The following is an 18944-nucleotide window of genomic DNA, read 5'->3' as shown; positions in this document are numbered from 1 at the left end:
ATCAAAGGGCCTTTTGAAAATGGCTTCAGCTACAACTACCACACATTTTAAAGTGATAGTTAGTCACACGCATGTTCAAGCCCACATGTGTTTGCACAAGAATGTGGTGTATGCATGCACAGGAAATGCACAGTCTGGTACCACCCAAACACAGGTCTACACATTCCTCTATGTATCAGATCCAACAAGAAAAAGTCTCTTCTGTCCATCTAAATCACAGCAAACCAAATGGACAGTGCTTAAGACCTAAACTATGGAGAGATATTGAAAAGGGGTCTTTCAGAACAGGAAATAAATATTTAATTCAAGCTCTGTCGCCTTTTAGAAAGTGCTATCTTGCATGCCTGGAGATGGATACATCACTGGAACCGTCTGCCCACTTTGAGTTAAATGCTTAAAGTGAAAGACTGAATTGTGTATAGGCTATACAAATGGAGGAAAGAAGAAAATAACACGTTCTCATTCATTTCCCCAGAAGGGCTGTTTTTTGGGTTTTTTTTCACACAGCAGTGGCTCAGAGTGGGCTGTTAATCTTAACATGCCAATGTGGCTGACTAGCATGTTGGAAATGTTACTCCCCATTAGGACTGATGCGTCTCTGCGTCCACATCACGCAATGGGACATTTAGGCTCCCCTAAAGGTGTAATGGTTTTGTCTTTACTTCAGGTTACAGCCATTTAAGGGGATGAAATGATGCCTGTAGGGCGCCATCAGCTGCAATCAATGGTACCACACTGAGTCCCACAAATACTAACTAGGCTTCACTACAGAACTATCTATTTAGTTAAAATTGAAACCTAAAATTGAAGGCTGAAAACAGTAAATAAGCAAAATAAAAGCGTAAACTTAAATCAATTGAATTCCTTTGATTTACAATTGGATTATAACTATAACACGATGCATAGCTCTAATAACTATGAATAAAGAAACCACTAGCTGGGGTTACCTGATGGAGTTTAATTCCAATACCTGCCCTAACGAATGGTCCAATTACTATTTGTGTCCATAGCTCCATCTCAAGGCAGAATGATTGGATCACAGGGTGTAATCTTGGCTCTCTAGTGTCTGGATTTGGGAGAGATTTGTTCGTGATCACATCTATTGATCGCACTGTCCTGAACCGTCGCAGGCACAACGTGAATCCTAAAAGCTGAGTCAGGTAAAACAGCACTCTGCGATTGATGGCGTAAACATTTGAAAGCTTTGACAACATTTGAGCGTTTACGGGACTCGGCCATCAGTCAACATGCACTCCTTTTCTACCTGCATTGATTTGCCTTGCTTTGTGGAAAGAGTCAACATCACGAAAGTTTAAAGTTGTTGTTGCTGTTGAGCATTTAGCTTTTTAAATGTACTTTTAGAGTTTTCATTACCCACATCTAATCTGTGGCTTTTCTATTAGGGGGGGATTGAATTCTGTGTTTGCTTTAAAAAAAACACACCTAGTGAAGACTTACATTAGGTGCTATTTCTATTAGGAGAGAAGTTGCTGTGTTTTTCTCCAAGGCTTTTTTCACTAATACTCTCCTTTCTAAAATATCGCTGGGCTGGCAACTTTACTCCAACACACCTTGCAGAGTGCAGCTGCCTCCAGCACACCTAAAATATCCATCTGTATGACTCTTTTAAATCACTTAACCAACGAGCCTCTCTGTGGCCAAATATGAGGACAGAGTTGCTTGTTGTGTTCATTATTGACTGAAATAAACTCCGTTACTGATTTCTCTTCTTTCTGTGGAGAGTGGATAAGCTGCCTTTCTGTTTTTGCATCATTTGGCCTTGTTGTGGGCTTTACGAGCATCATCGGCCGACGCGCACAAACACACAGCCACAGACACGCACACTGCCAGACAACTCTCTCGACTATGGAGTGCTCTAATTAATGTGGATCAACATTGGAGTTGATAACAGTGTGCTTGTGTAAAGATAATAGAGCTTCCGCAGTGATTGAACTGTTAGCTCTGTTTGTGAAAAGGTCACAGGTCGGCCAAACAGTTACTGCACATGCAGGATGGACGACCAGATTGTTGTGAAGACAGTTACAGCCAGTTCTGTGTTAACTATAGAGCTGTATGTTGTTGCCAGTTCTCAGCAGTAGCACCCTGCATACTGCACAGGTAAAAAAAACAGGTGTGTATTACTAGAAGGCATCCTTTTTGCCAGCTGTTCCAATCAGCAACATTTTCAAAAGAGTGTTTCAAAAGAAATCCACCAACAAGAGTGGGCCGATGGTTTGGCACCGTGCCATTTTCAATCAAGAGTCACAACATTTTCATACGTTTGTTCATCCGTAATAAATTTCCCAATTTCCTCTGTTATCCGTTTTGTTTTTTATTGCTGTCTGGAGGAAAATTCTCACACTACTTTAATAATTACAAAAATGTTGCTTCTGCATTCCCATCATACTTGTTGATTGAACATGTTTATCATATTCCTCGACATGATAATCAAGCAGGTTTTTTATCAAGTTTGTGATGTTAAAGTCTCCAACATTTCCAAAATGTGGCTTTATTACCTATAAAACGGAAAATACAGCGGACATGATGTCGTCTGGCAGCTTTTGTGGTTACTGTGGTGATCACGTGTTGTCGCCTGTCTTAAGAAAAACTTTCTTATTTTCTCTACCAAAATATAAAAAACATGTTGCATTAATACGACAGGAACACACTGTGTGTATGGGTCAATTTTAATGCAGTCAAATGCATCTGACCACCAGTCAGTGAATATCTGAAAAATATTCCATCAGCCTACCAAAGATGCACTTTTTTTTTTATCATATTCCAGCACATTGCTCATCTGATAGATTTTTTTGTGTATTTTGCAAAAAAAATAAAAAATAGTGCATTTTTTTCCTGACACATTGAAGCTCAGAACGCTTACAGCTGCATCTCAGCAGGGCCTGCTAGATTGCATTGATTATTACTGAGGGAGAGAGGAGAGGAGGGGGAAAAAGGAGGAAATAGAAGAGGAGAGAGGGGCCAAGGATGAGGATAGCACTGGGGATGAAAGTGAGATTTATATGTAAAGGAGCAGAGGAAAACACAGGAGAGAAGGAAAGGAGATACATGGAGAGTAAATGGGATAAGATGTGGAGACGAGAGGTGAGAGCATCCTCTCTAATCCCAAAACATTGAGCAGATTAAGTCCATGACACAAAATGCATGTTTATGAAGGCACAGCCCCCAGCTGAGGAAAAATCTGTATCGAGGGATTGGGCAAAGACACAAACACATTTAATGATATAAACCCTTAGCAAGCACACACAACCTCACTTTTAGTTATGTAACAACCAGGTCAAATTTCCAAACGTCCTGTTGGTAGTGCTGTATTCAAACATACAATAAAATTAAGTTGCTCTTTCATTTAAATTAAAAGTATGTTTACTTTTTACAGAACTAAGCCAGCAACATGCGTTTATTTTCCGTACATTACGGAGCAACACACATGCATGCTTACAGATTCTAATTTCCCTTTATAAAAACATGTAAATCTCTAATTGTCCTCTTTAAATCACGCAAATAGAGTCATGTTTGAAATGTTGTGTGTATGAGTGAGAGAGAGAGAGAGGCTGAGAAAGGCACTCAGATTTCCCAAGGATTATATATCCATAGTGCCATCTAGTGTCTCCCAGAAAACACACACGCATGTGATTATACCAGGACAGCAGACTGTTTGTAATGTAAAGCCTGTCTTTGAAACACATCATAGAAGCTGATTTTAAATAAATCCATTTAAATAGTTTCCTTTAAAAGTCTGCATTTCCATATTGCTTTACAACAACTCTAGGGCTACTTTATAAGAGCTGCCAACACACTTATGAAGTATTGAACAAGTGCACATATTATCTGCTAAAATCCAATATAAGTGTGTACACACGAGATAAATAAGACAGAATCGAATTTCAAATCGAAGGAGAATAAATATGTAAAGCAGGTGTAATGACTTTAAGGAGCAAGCCATCTGCAGTGATCATAAGATATTCATACAAATAATTAACAAACAACATATTAGTAAAATGATTCGTAACATAATCATTTATGAATAAAATCATACTCATTATGTCAGTAATAACATCTTGCTATTTGATCTGTGTGGTAATGATAAGTAAACTGATAATTTATTCAGATAAGTTATGGGTGTTGTTTAATTATTTTAGAGCTGTCTTCATTAAATGTGTAACGACTTCTCACATTAGTTGATAAATTTGTACTTAATTTATTTTAATAAATATGCTATAAAAGGAGTTAAGAGCAGCAAATGTTGAAAATGTGATGGACCAGATGTATGTTGGATGATTAAATCAACCAGCAATAGAAAGTAGCAAAATATATTCAGTTTACTTCATTACTGTCTGGTTTTAAATAAAAATAAAAAAAGCTAAATTTACAGTTTAAAGCACCTCAATAGGAACAAAAAAAGTAAAGGCAAAAAAAAGATCATGAGACAAGGGAAAGATGTTTTGCTACACTAGAGACCAAGAAAAAATATTTTTTTTGTCATCAGATTTTCATAATAATTTAAATATTTTCCCATCAACCTACATTTCAGAGCCATGCATCAACTAATGCTCTGATGCTGCATTCGCACACAATCATGCATACATACACTGGTTTGCTGCAAACGACAGTGTGCATTAAACAGAAAAGTAACAAACATTTCACCTAGAGCAGCAAAAAGAAAATACATAGTCCTGCCAGAGCAGAGAAACCGATAACATGGGCCACATTCTGTTCTATCGCACTGCAGTAGTGAACAGCAATGATATAGGAGCTGTTGTTGCTGCTGTTGCTACTGAAATTCAATATACTCCAGCCGACAAGAGCCATGTCCTGCAAAATCCATTATGAAACAGGCCTCTCTACTTAGGAGTACAAAGGCCACAGCTTTGCATGTCTGTGAGTGTGTATGTAGTGTAATTGCTGCTGAGGATATTGAGCTTATGGGGGTCGCCCACTGTGACCAAACTGTCCCTTTCTCCCCATCTGTCTTCCTATCAGTGTTGTCCATGCATCTGTTTCTTCTCCAGGCTGCATCACTCTCCAGTGTCTACTCCGCTCTTCTTCATCAGTTCCCTCCAGGATTTAAATGACTTTAATGTCCTGGAATGTTTTCAGCTAATTGAAATGCTCATTGCACCTACCATCTAGGGCTGCATGAAAATATAATAAAAATAAATTACATTTCCTGTACAAAGCCTCTCACTTCTTTAAAGACTTGGTTTTCATTGATAATCATATTGTTTGTCTTTGAATATATATTTAAAGATAAGAAAGGTAATTGACAGGTGGCTATTAATATACATAAATCAGGGTTGCCATGTATACATTACTGATATCAGCTATGGCCTCATAATTACATTGTCACTACCTATTCCTGTAAAAACATATTTCATAGGTTTTTTTTAGACAATAAGCCCTTCGTTATACTGATGTCTCTCAAATCATGAGCCGGAACCCAAAATGGGTCACAGAGATGCTCTGGTGCATCTTATAAACAAACCTGATTCTCTAGCTTAAGAAGGTCCCATCTGATTCTCTGGCTGAAATTTGAGTTTCATGCTGTAAGCTCCAAGCCATCTTATGTTCTTCCTTTCCCCACTTGTGCAGTTTCCTAGAGCATCTTGAAAAGGATTTCAAAAAGTGTCATTAATTATTAGCATCTCCCTTGTCTGGAGAGTTCTGTGTGAGCAGATAGAGAAGAGGGACCTCATTACAGAAAAATATCCTAACTGCTTGTCCAATCTTAAGTTTCAGAGATAAGATAAATCCTAGCTTCCTATTAGAGAAGCAGTTCCCAAACTCATGACCGTGTCCTCTCCTATCTCAGACCCTCTATCCTATGTTAACTTAAGAAATCCTAATTATAAATCTAAATTTGATTCTCGTCCTGTCCTGCCTGTATGTGAATGTATTGGTAGGCTACTTCAGATGGACAAACCATAATCTCACGACTATCTCTTCTCACTGGCTGGATGTCTCAAGGTCACCCTTAGAAAAAAAACAAAGTGCATTTGTGATCTGTACGACCATGCCTCCCTCTCCAGAGTACACGTCAATCAAATTCAAAATGACTTAACAGTAGTTACATAAACACATGCTCGGGTAAATCTGAAGCGACATCTTACAGTTTGAGTAGTCTTTCAATCATTATATGTCTGTGTTCATGTTGTTTCCCATCTTCATTGTCATTGCCATACAGAACTAACAAAGGTGCTGCTGCCATTTATGGCAGTTATTTTGAATTTAGGACAGGCTCCACGCCATCCTCACTTAGGATTTATAACTTGAGAAATCCCGTTGTTTGGACAGTTCTGTAATAGCTAAATTCCCATCATTAGATAAGATTCCTAAATTCAGTAAGGAAACACGTTTCTGTAATACCAAAAATCCTACATGGTAACTTTTCTAAAAGTTTCTGAAATGAGGCCCCCTATGTCTCTTGTGGGTTGGCAGTGAACACAAAAACACTACCCTAATTCAAGAATAAAAGTAACTCATCACACCAGGGGATATTTCAAACTGTCACTGCAAGAGAAATGAGACAAAACATGCTTCTAAGAGAAGCTGGTGAGGAAATGTGTGAAAACATTATCAGAGTATTACATCAACACTTCATATGACAAGGGAGACCGTGAACAAATACAAGCTATTACAGGAGAAGAACATACTGAGGGGGAAATCTGTTATGACCCATTCAGTTTGATTCACCTTGGTAAGTATTGAAATTCTGTTGAGTGTTTTGTAACAAGAGATTCATTTCACAGTCCTTTATTGGGCTTAGTTTTTTTACACATTCTGTAAATCACCCTGATGTAGGGTTCTGTGCCAGAACGCCTTGGAGAAATAATAATTAAGCCTTTATTAGTCCCACAATGGGGAAATTATTTCTCTGCATTTAACCCATCCCGGAGGAGCAGTGGGCTGCAATGAAGCGCCCGGGGAGCAACTTGTGGTCAGGTGTCTTGCTCAAGGACACCTCGGCATGTTGCCGGTAGAGGGGTTTGAACCACCAACCTTGTGGTTACGGGACAAGCGCTCTACCTCATGTGCCACAGCCGCCCAGAGCCGCCCAAAGAGGAGTCTTCCAGTTTAACTGTGTCGCATAGTTGTTTATTCATGTTTGATTTTTTGTTCCTTGATCACCGTGACGGCAGTAATTTGAGTAATATACGTATGTGACTTTGGAATGAGCTCCTCGTACTCTATTATCCAGCAGTGTTATCCCCATTGTTACCTGAGGAAAGCTAGCTAAATCTGTTGGATAGTTGCCTAGCAAAGGGAATCAACACTCCATGTTCCCTTTGAGGGCCATTTCTCTTTGATGTGAGCAGTTTTCCTTAATTATTCTTCAGAAATAATTAATTTTGGCAAATATTAGGGTCAGACATGGTCACTGTTCTGTTCCAAATCCTCCTCAGTCACTGATTAGTTGACATTAAGATCAAAATCCCAAAAGGTCTCCTCTACCCAGAGAAAGCTTGATTCACTGTAGATGGCCGATCCTCTTAACGGAGTAATTTGACTTTTTGGGATTAATGGTTATTAACTTTCATGCTGAAAGCTAGATGAGAAGATTTATACCATCCTTAAATCTGTACACTAAATATAAAGCTGCAGCCGAGAGACTGTTAGTTTAGTTAGCATAAAAAATGAAATACAGGGGAACACAGCTAGCCTGGCTCTACAACAACCACCTACCAAAACCAATAAAGTTAGCATAAAAAAGTAAAGCCAATAACAGCCCATAAAAGTGAAACTTGTTGTCTTCACAAGTACGTCCTTGTATGGATAAAACAAATTGGATATAATGTAGTAATTGAGCTTCATAAGTGCTGATAATCAGAATCAGCTTTATTTGCCAAGTATGCGTTTGCATACCAGGAATTTGACTTAGTTTTTTCCGTAAAATAAGAATAGTTTGTTACCATTTGACAGAGCCAGGCTGCTGTTTACCCGTTTCCAGTCTTTGTGCTAAGCTAACCAACTGCGAATAAGAGCTTATGTTTACTATCAACCAAAGAAATTCTTCAATTTTGTTGACCAACCAATTAGTTGATTTAATTGACAGATCTGTAAAACTGAGCTTCTCCACAAACAATCACACAAAGGCACCATTTTACATCTTGTGTTTACCAGAGATGGGTTCATTAGTTTCTTGGAAATAAGTAATTCAGCAGAAAAAAAATATTGAATTGTTTAAGACAAAGACAACTGATTTGTCATCTAATTTGTTAAGAAGGCGCAGGCTGAATATTTACAATAGAGACTAGAGCGGTATCGAAGCTCATCTAACTCTTGGCAAGAAAGAGAAACATTGCAAGTTGTGAAAAGACTGCTAACAAGTGAAGCCTCATCATTCTGGGAAAAATGTACCACCAGTACTCTGTGATGGGACCGAGAGACCTCGCTGCCTCTGGGCTGCAGCTTAATGCAAAGCAGTAAGGACCTAATTACAAGGCAGATACTATATGCCAGGCTCCATTTGAAGGGAACAGACAAGATCCCTTGGGAAAAGCAAGACAAACTCAGGCTCGATATGCTGTCCGCTTCTCTTTCAATTTCTGCCATTCTAAATAGACTGGCTGTCCAGCAATATTGACGGTTTGATACGGTTATAAACCCCGCAATGACAGAATCTAAATGTCAGACCGGGTTCCTCAAAAATGAAACCATGGCTGGGCAAGAATTATTTTACAAGAGTGAAAACTAATACAAACTAGTACAACAAGTACGTCCTTTTATGCTTAATGGTAAATGGACTTAGTCCGACTACTCAAAGCGCTTCAACACTACATGTCATTAACCCATTCATACCAATCCTCTGATTGAAGGACAACCCGCTCTACCACTGAACCACAGTTGTAGTATTTGTTTAAAACATTTCTGGAAAAAAAGCACTTCATAAGGGGAAGTATCCTTATGTGCACACTGTTGTCCCTCTGTCAAATAGTAGAATTAGCTGTTTTCATATCGTTTTTTTTTATTGTAAATTGAATATATTTTGGACAATTGAAAAGTCAGTATTGTATGACATTTTATTGATGAAACAATGAATTTCAAAGACTCAAGGATTCAATTAACCTTGCAAATAATTGACAGATTAATCAATAATGAAAATAATCAATTGTTGAATTTCTCTTATTGCAAAACTTAATTTTTTGTGGAAATTACAAAGAGTTGCGCCAGGTGAATATTATGTGAATTCTAGCTTATAGGAGCAGTATAAAATCACTATAAGGAGTAAGTCCAATATTTTGTGACTGTTACTGGGTATATTTCATTTATCAAATCTGGAATTTATAGATACAGCCAACAATAACACGATTAAATTCAAGTATCAGAATGCTGCAGAAATTACATAAGCACAAATGTGTCAGCCAATGAAATGTTTTTGTCAAAAATGTCCACAGATCAATCCAGTCAAAATAAATTCAGTTCAAACCTCTTTGAGCAAAAGAAGGAGCTTTTTTAGTCACACCGTCTGCAGGAGAGCAGATGAACGGGGCTGTGTTAAATCTATATGGATATCACAAGGAAAATAGCCTTTAACCAATCCACTTGGATCTCTGCTCTCAGATGTGAATGTGTAAAGGCTGAGATTATGTAGTCACACAGTCCATGGTGCTGCGATAGAATTTTACTTCATTATCTCAACCCATTCAAACAAAATCATCATCATCATAGTTGTATACTTCCGCACATAAGAAAGACCAAAACCCAGCCACATTCAGAGTGGTGTATGGCATCTGTCTGATAGCCAAACACACAAACACACTGCTAGAATGAAAGTTTTTTTTTTTTTTCATTTTTTATCTTAGATCACATCCTGAACTCAGCTTTAGAATGCTGGAGGGGTGATAGTGATGAGATGGGGGGCAGTGGGCTGCATGTATTTTCCCAGAATGCTTTGCCTGCACGGGGCAAGCAGAGATTGCTTTTGTTAGGGTTTTCTGAGAATAGGTTTTCTCTCTCAACGCTCGAGGAATTTAACCATGTGATCTGAAAATGATGCAACAGTATGAGTCTTTATTTTGTGTGTGAAAACAAAACTGTGTTTGAGGAGGAGGAGGAGGTCCAGAATGCTGCAGCTTGTCCAGCCTCTGATGCAGATCGTTGTCAAAGCCTGCTTGTATGATCAGCTGACCTGACCAGTCTTATGGGATGGGCAGTGATCCTCCTTATATCCTCTCTTTAAAGTACTGTCATCTCTCATTTATAACATTCAGTCAATGAACAGATTTAAACATGGATCAAAGTTTCATATCCAATATTGTCCAAGAAACTTTTTTATTTCCCCATCTTCACTTTTCACCTGACTCACTCAAACTTATTTCTGATCACGAGGTCAACTCTTCAATTCCAGGGTCAGGGGATTCTTAAAATAAAAGTGATAATCTCGCTAGTACAGCCCTTGAGTCCTATTGAGTTTTATGGAGTTACTGTGTCTGACTTGATCATATGATCCTACAGCTCAGCATTACAGCTTTCAGCACTCTCATGCTGAGCCTGGACAAAGTGTGAAAAGATTTCACATCAGGCTTGGAGAAGGAGGATTCTCTTGCCCTCTTTACTTTTTTTAAAGTAAAATTAATTTGTGTCGGCAAGTCACGCCATGCCAAATCGCTACCCATGCAAAATCTATGTGTGGTAGTATTCCGCCCAATAACCAATAATTAGGCATACATTACTTGTCTTTGGTCCTGCAAATCAATCTTGCCTGACAATCCATGAATGCAGTGTGCTCCAAACATTTTGGAGTGCCAATTTACGATTGTGATGAGCATCTTCACATCTCAAAATGGGAAGGGAAATTACAAAGCGGTTAACGTGGAATGTGAGAGTCCCTCTAAATACATGCATGCAACTATAATCATGCAAGTATAATCATCTGATTACGTGGAATGCAGACTATACAGAAGACACAGATAGCAGATTGCAATTATATGACTCATAACAGCCCAGTTTATCACCTTACTTATGGCGCCGTATATGGTAAAACTATTGGAAAAAGGTAATTATTCATCAATGCAAATTCACAAGACATGTTGATTAGAGCCGCCTCTGTGGATTCAGAGGAGTGTCAGTTAAACAGTAAGAGATTGGTTGGTCAGCTGTTCTGGCAGCTGAAAAGGCTGAGGTTAAGCAATTAGCGCGGGTCACCGAAAAAAACATTCGTGACCTTCTTATTTAGCGCATTGCTTGTGACAAATTGTTTCTTCTCTCTATGAACCCAATAATTAACATTCCTATCGACCCAGCAGAGGACACGTAACAGATAATCTGGCTGGAAACTGGAAGCAGTGCATGCAGAACGGATAGGGCCTGCTAGGGAGATGATTAGAAACTACAAAGGAAAGATTTAGATCATGTTTGTAGGCAGGGGCGTGTGTGTGTGTGTGTGTGTGTGTGTGTGTGTGTGTGTGTGTGTGTGTGTGTGTGTGTGTGTGTGTGTGTGTGTCGAATTATATGAATGAGAAAGAGGTAAACAATTAGTGGGAAAAGGCGGAGGGGATGAGGAGGGAGGAGCTGGAAGGGGAATTGAGTATGCTAGTGCATGTATATGGAAATCCTTACGTTGGAGGTCGGAGAGAGGTCGGAGAGACACAGTGAGAGGTTATCACAGTGAATTAAGGAAAGAAGATCTCACTGTTGCACTGTCTCCTCTCCTGTTGTTAGTATAAGTAGAACAAGTGGTGACAGAGGACAACCAGAGGTCGCTGTCATCTTCCATTTAGCTCCTGCTCAAACCACTAAGGAAAGAAAGGAACTAATCCATATGTGATCATCAGGTGCCAAGATATCCTTGCATTGCAAGAGAAGAGAGTACTTTAAAGCGGCGGTCCCCAACCGGTACCGGTCCATGGGTCAATTGGTACCGGGCTGCACAGAAAGAATAAATAACTTATATTATTTCCATTTTATTGATTGTCAGAGTCTGAAAGATGTTTTATTTTGAAAAAATGACCGGATTCTCTCCCAATTACATCCGCCTGTGCCTCTTGACACATGTCAAGACGCTTGTCTCGGTCACGTGATACGTTACCTCAAAAATTAAGCCCACAAGCTAGCGAAATTTTTTATTTCGTCGTGTTTATCCGCCACACCTTGAAAGCCGGTCCGTGAAAATATTGTCTTACATGTTCCATGGTGCAAAAAAAGGTTGGGGACCACTGCTTTAAAGCTTTTTAAATGAATAGCTTTAAATACAATTATAAATCATTCTTACAGGGATGCAGGAGGAAATAAAAATAACAGTCCAAGCCTTTCACATACCTTAAAATACATCATATCACACTCAGGTGATGATTTCACAACAAAATTCAGCTAGAGAAGACAGGTTTAAGTAAAGGCAGGCTGTAAAAAAAAAAAGATCTGTGCGCTGTCAGAAGAAGAATGCATCAACACACTATAGAACATTTAATTCTAAAGCTTTGAAAGGACATTTTCCGACAAAACCCTGCCGTTTCCAAGGAGAGGATAAGATGCATTATTGTAGAATTGAGCAAAGCAATCATCAGGTACAGAGGCCGTTGGGAATGAAACCTTTTCTTTTCTCAATATGCAGGTGAAGGCCACAGGGTATTTATGGTAGATGTTTTGCTCTAGGGCTTTTTCCAGCAGTCAACATCTCTCTGCTCATGTGTTGGATCACTTATCTATACAGTGGTTTCACCTTTCCCTGCTCTGAATGCAGCACATGTCGCCTTGGTCATACAATCTGCCTCTAGTAAAATCATCCCGGGGGAGCTGGGCGATAACATCATGGGGCTCGACTTTGTGTCACTCAGCTGGTTCTGTGAACGCAAGAGACAATAGAAACCCAGATAATAAAAATGGCACCATAGGGAAGCACCGTATATTTCATATTAATAAGAAAAATATATGTATGAAAAGGTTGTCATTGTGATTGTATGTTCAAGTCCTGTGTTTTATATACTTTGGTTTTGTGGACGAAGATTGTACCTTTTGATATAAAATATAGCTAAATCTTTAATTGCCCAACTTGTACTTTAATGTATTTTTCTATAAAGGCAGTAAAACTCTGGTCACAACAGTACAGACCAATGCAGTTTGAATCAGTGACCCATAAACATGGGATAGCCAACAGTTTGTTAGTTGTTTTGCTGTCTGTCTCCGCAGGGAACTCAGTGTGTTTGTGCCTGTGTGTGTGTGTGTGTGTGTGTGTGTGTGTGTGTGTGTGTGTGTGTGTGTGTGTGTGTGTGTGTGTGTGTGTGTGTGAGGGGGGGTAAATGCGCATAAATGTGCGTGAAGGGCACAGAGGAGGCAGCAGTCTCTCCAAGGAGGAATTTATTTTGAAAGGAGCCTCCCATGACCTGGCTTGATCTCACCCTCTTCATTCTTCGGTGGGGGTTGCATGCATGTGTGTCTGTGTGCCTGTGTGTGTGCATGCTCAGTGTTGGGGGATTTGCAGATCTGTCTACCGGCTGTCCCCTCCGGAGGACAGGTCCGTGCTCCCACCGACGGCTCGCAGCACTAATCTGACTGACAGCTCGGTCCAGCTTTCAGCCAAGAAACAATCCACCAGCAAGGTCCAAATACCTGACTGGCCCAAGAATCTTATCTGCCATGAGATGCCAGAGGAGAAACTGCTCTCACCGCATTGTTCCAAAGCCAACGCTGAACCGCCCGTCTCACTCTCCGCCTCTTTATCGGTCTGCTAGTTGTTTGTCAGCACAACACTGTAGAACCGGCACTTCTCCGGACTCAGCTTCATGTGACAGTTTGACAGACTGTCACTGAAACAAACTGACATGCAGAGGGGTGACACTGGCATGACCACCCTTCTGCAGGCAATTTGAAAGAACTGCCTTTAATGCATTCGCCCTTGATGCTTAATTTTTGTATATAATCTGACCGTACTGTTTCATTATGCATGTAAAGAAGTGTCAATATTGATGATTCATTCATTTTCCGTAACCTGCTTATCCAGTTAAGGGACGCAGGGGTGCTGGAGCCGATCTCAGCTGTCAATGGGCGAAGGCAGGGTCCAAAAATTGCCGTCGCCGACTATATTTCAAGTCATATTGATGAATTTTATTTAATAAATTTCACTATCCATCGCCAAATGAGTTAACACAATGGTGATTAAAGTAATGGCCCATTGATGAAAGTATTGCAATATTTAGATATCTGCAGTATTATGAAATTGGTGTCTTAAGTTACTGCTAATGCAAAGTGAACACTTACTGCTGCAGCCTGATATTAAAAGCATGTTACGTGCGAAATACAAGTTTACTTTAATTTTGTAGAAGGCACAGGAAATGCAATGGTTTTTAGTCAGTGAGCTAGACAATGACCGTTATCATTGATCAAAATGCTTCTACAAAACAAGGCATGGTCACTTTCAGCCACAGTGAGCTGCTAGATGAAGCAATGCAGGCGACAGGCGGCACACCTCCAACTTTGCAGCTATGTAAGTAATTAACATTTTGCAGAATCATGCCTTGTGCAGCATAAATTCAGATCACAGTTGGTCAGAGAATGATGGAAAAAAGCCATTTATGTCCTGATTTCTTTATTAAAACAAGAACTGTTGTTCTGCTGCTTCCAGTACTATGGGTCCTGTGGTATTAAACCAGGACTGAAATCTTAAGGGATTGCCACTTTAAAGCTTGATCTGACTGAACACTGACTCACCGTTGCGGTCCTGTTACTGTTTATAAGACTAATAAGGCAAAACTTGCCACGTAAGTAAAAACACCCCCACAAGCCATCTGCCTTGTTTCTTCCTCCTTCAGGGTCAAACTGTTGAGCTAAGATGCCCACTCATCAATCAGCGGGGCTGTTCCATAACCCATCCCACACAGCTTGAACTGGAAGACCCTCATAATTGAATATTAAACCCCTGATGAGTGGCAAGGCAAACCACTGCGCTGCAGACTGGTGGCAGTGAAGCATTTCCAGCAGAGGTACGTGTGGTGATGTTCAAGACGGTGTCAGTAGCAGCCTGCCTGCCTGCCCCGAGGCTATTCTGTCACACTGTCATAATTTCAATCTGTGTGATAGGAAACGTATCTAGAGACACACACCCACCCTCACTCACTCACTCACTCACTCCAGGGTCCAGAGGTGCAAGCAGGTATGAATGTACCTGGCACATACTTACATAAGGAGAGCCAGTTTAAATAAAAGGTGGGCATCGCAGGAAGGCTGTAAAAATGGCTTTTCAAGTGAAGAAATGAATTTTTGCTTTTGGTGTTTTTACTTTGATCCCTGTTCAATGCAGCGTGCTGAATAACAAGGAGGGAGGAATTCCTTGACGGAAACAGATCTGATCTGACTGATAAAGGAGCAACCCGAGATTCTGAATTTTATTGTATTTGTCATACGCCTGAAAGCAAAATGTTGAGGAGACATAAGGAGTAAATTCACAAAGAAATTGTATTTTTTCTTGCCTGCATAATCTGATGTATGAAATGGAAATGTTGAGGCGGAACATGATGTGGGGAGGTACAAAGGATGCTCTGCGTACTGTTACAAATTTGCATTCTTCAAAAGTAAGAACAGTTTCAGTAACAGAGATGCAACCACAGCGTTTCTGGGGAAGCAAAATGGGGTTTCTCACCTGTGCGTATTAACATGGTGACCACTAAGATTTGGTGTAAAAAACTATTACTTTTGGCCTGTAATAATTGGAAATGTCAACTTTTTGGAGTAACCAATATCTGCCTATATTTTGCATAAATTGCATGTACACTGTTGTTGCACATATCTACTATAAATCATGAAAATATGTAAACAAAACCAAGGCGTTTTATCCTTCCACCAACTTAACTTTCCACAGCTGAAACAGCATGCCGAGCTCCCTGCTGTTTCAAGAGGCTCCCTGTTAAAGCACGGCCGAGAGGCTGCCTCTTACAGAAATGCCTCATTCAGACTCAAACTGGCATCAGCTGTTGGCAGACAGCCCGGAATAAAAAACATCCCTGTGACGGGTGTCCTTTCTGGCGAACTGATCTGTGAGGATAAAGCGATTATAGTGTACGGAGAACATCCCTGAGCAAACAAAGAACGTGACCAATATCTTTTTAAGATTAACTGTAGTGACAGGCAGTCAGAACAAAACTGGGATTAAGACATTTCCTGTTTTCATTAGGAGAGTAAATGATCTCTACATTAGAATCCTTCCTGCTCGTCAGTGTTTAGTAGAGCAAATCTAAAAGGAAGGCAGCGATACTCTTATATTTTGACCAAGACTGCACTAAATATGAATGGCTGTTAAGTTACATCTCTTACATGTTATTTTGCATGGTTGTTTGCTATGGCATGGTAGTAGTGGGATTTCCAATTTTGGCAACATTTGTAGCCATAAATATGTTAAAATACAAGTACATTTAGACACAGACAACTCTTGAAATTGCTTAAAATCATTTTGATTTGCAGTGGTAGGAATTCAGAGACGTAAACATGCTTCAAGCTGCAGAGAGTACACTAGGTAACACCACTGTGCAGTAGGTGTACACATCTATTCCTGTATATCATCGCAGCTGCACCATCAACACAGAAAGGCAACCCTCCGTCACGGCTATAATCATCCCAGCACGTAGCTGACGCCGTCTTTCCCTTAGGGAAAAAAAAAAAGCACTTCTCGTCATTATAATGTCTTAATAATTATCATCTAACGGTGCCACTGGCGAGTACGAGAGAGAGAGGAGAGACAGAGAGGGGCGGGCATGGATGGACTGTGAGAGCGGCCAGGCAGCACCCTGTAGATGCATGATGAATGAGGGTGTCAGTGGAATTCACCCAACTAGCAGGGCTGTCTCTGAGAGGGTTTGGCCCCACTCGCAGAGACCTGTCTCATTAACCACAGTGATCATGCCTTAACAAGGGAGGGAGAGAGAGAGAGAGAGAGAGAGAGAGAGAGAGAGAGAGAGAGAGAGAGAGAGAGGGGAAATAAACCATTTTCTATAAGATGTGAACCACCAGTTTCTTTTTAAGTATAATATCTATCTCAGTGAATTAAAAATGGCCTCCCTGCTGGTTTCAAGCACACCATGTCATTCATTGGGGCTATATAAGGATTTTTAGTCATCAGTATTATCCATTTAACAAATACTTTGTTATTTAACAGTCTCAAACTGCACCTTTAGAGAAAGGGTACAAGCAGGGGCCAACACTGGACCCCACTGTCTTGCTCACAATTGTTTCGGCGTCCTGCATTATTGATGTGGAACTGACATTTTACACTCTGCTGTTCTGAAGCCACAGCCACAGCGCCTCAACTGTCACCTGCAGCACTGTCTCCACAATAACCACTCCGACATACTGTCAGAGCCACAAAATGAGGCAACATGCCTATGGGGCCTGTGTGGGACCCTATTGTATTTGTTAGTGAGTTCATGGTGATGTGCTTCGCTCTGTTGTACAACTTACTATAGCATTATATTTTTCATACACAAAAAAAAATGCATGCATTCATAACGCTGAATACAACAATTGTTTCTTTGATGATTACAAATCTATTTCTAGTCCACATAAATAAGAAACATGCTTAACACCTCCTGTAGCTACTGTATGTCAGACTGTTGCTCTTGAAGGCATCAGGGACGTGGTTGGCAGTCAGCTCAGGTCCGTCTCTATGATCCTATAGTACTACTACACTGTGAAGGGAAACGATGGTTCCAAAAAAAACATGAAAACACTTTCAGCAAACTCAAAACATCATCCAGTGCAGCTTAAAGTGGCATAAAAATATCTCACTCAGTGAAAGGGACCTTACAGCAACACCATCCAGACCCAGAAGAGAAACTGACAACCTTCCTAAGTGTAGTTTCAGCACTCTAAACATTACATTACATTACATTACAGTCATTTAGCAGACGCTTTTATCCAAAGCGACTTACAATAAGTGTATTCAACATAGGTATTCAAGAGAACTACTAGTCACCAGAAGTCATAAGTGCATCTCCTTTCTTAAACAAGCATCTTAAAGCATAAACCAGAGCAAAAGTATAGTGCAGAGGCAAATTACTACGAAAACAATAATTGCAACAGACTAATACGAATATAATAAGTGCAACAAACTACTACGAATAGGATAAGTGCAATAAACGAATACGAATACAATAAGTGCAGCGAACTGATACGAATACAGTAAGTGCAACAACTAATATGAATGCAATAAGTGCTACGAGGAAGGCTCAGGGTAGTGCTTCTCCTCGTGGCTTTCTGGGGCCCTATGAAATCAATTTTAAATGCATTAATATTAAGTCCATGATGTAATGCTGACGCACCACACAGGAGAGTTGCGAGGGCACCTTTGCTCTCTGGTTGCGTTTGCAAGATCACTACATCACACACACACACACACACACACACACACACACACACACACACACACACACACACACACACACACACACACACACACACACACACACACACACACACACTCTCTTCATCTTGCATGTTTCTGTGCAAAAAGCTGGAAAAGCTTTCCATTCACACACACTCGCGGCTGATAGGCTCGATCATCATATTGCAATCCGGTATCCATCAAACAGCCGGTCGTCCCTCTCCACCCACGGGAAAGAAGAACAGCTTACCTCGGTTACCAGTGACAGCTCCGTGCGTCGACTTCTAGCAGTTGCTGGCAACAATGTGGCGCTCGCTGTGGAAATCACACAAGTTTTGACGAGTCAAGAGACTGAGGGGATCACACGCGCTGAGTCGGTGGCTGAGGGATCAGTGTATCTCACACGCGCACACACACACACATACACACACGCACACACACATACACATACACTGAGGAGTGTTTATGACAACGCCCCCCAAAACAAAACTGTTCTGGTTGATGCTGCTGTCCAACTCGGCTGTGCGCAACGGGCGCGCTTCCTCTCTCTCTCTCTCTCTCTCTCTCTCTCTCTCTCTCTCTCTCTCTCTCTCGTGGTGCCCAAACTAAAACGCTCCCCCGAGGA

Source organism: Anoplopoma fimbria, chromosome 4 (assembly GCF_027596085.1).
Source record: "Anoplopoma fimbria isolate UVic2021 breed Golden Eagle Sablefish chromosome 4, Afim_UVic_2022, whole genome shotgun sequence".
NCBI lineage: Eukaryota > Metazoa > Chordata > Actinopteri > Perciformes > Anoplopomatidae > Anoplopoma > Anoplopoma fimbria.
The sequence above is the reverse complement of the archived record's forward strand: the minus strand, read 5'-3'. Positions refer to the sequence as shown.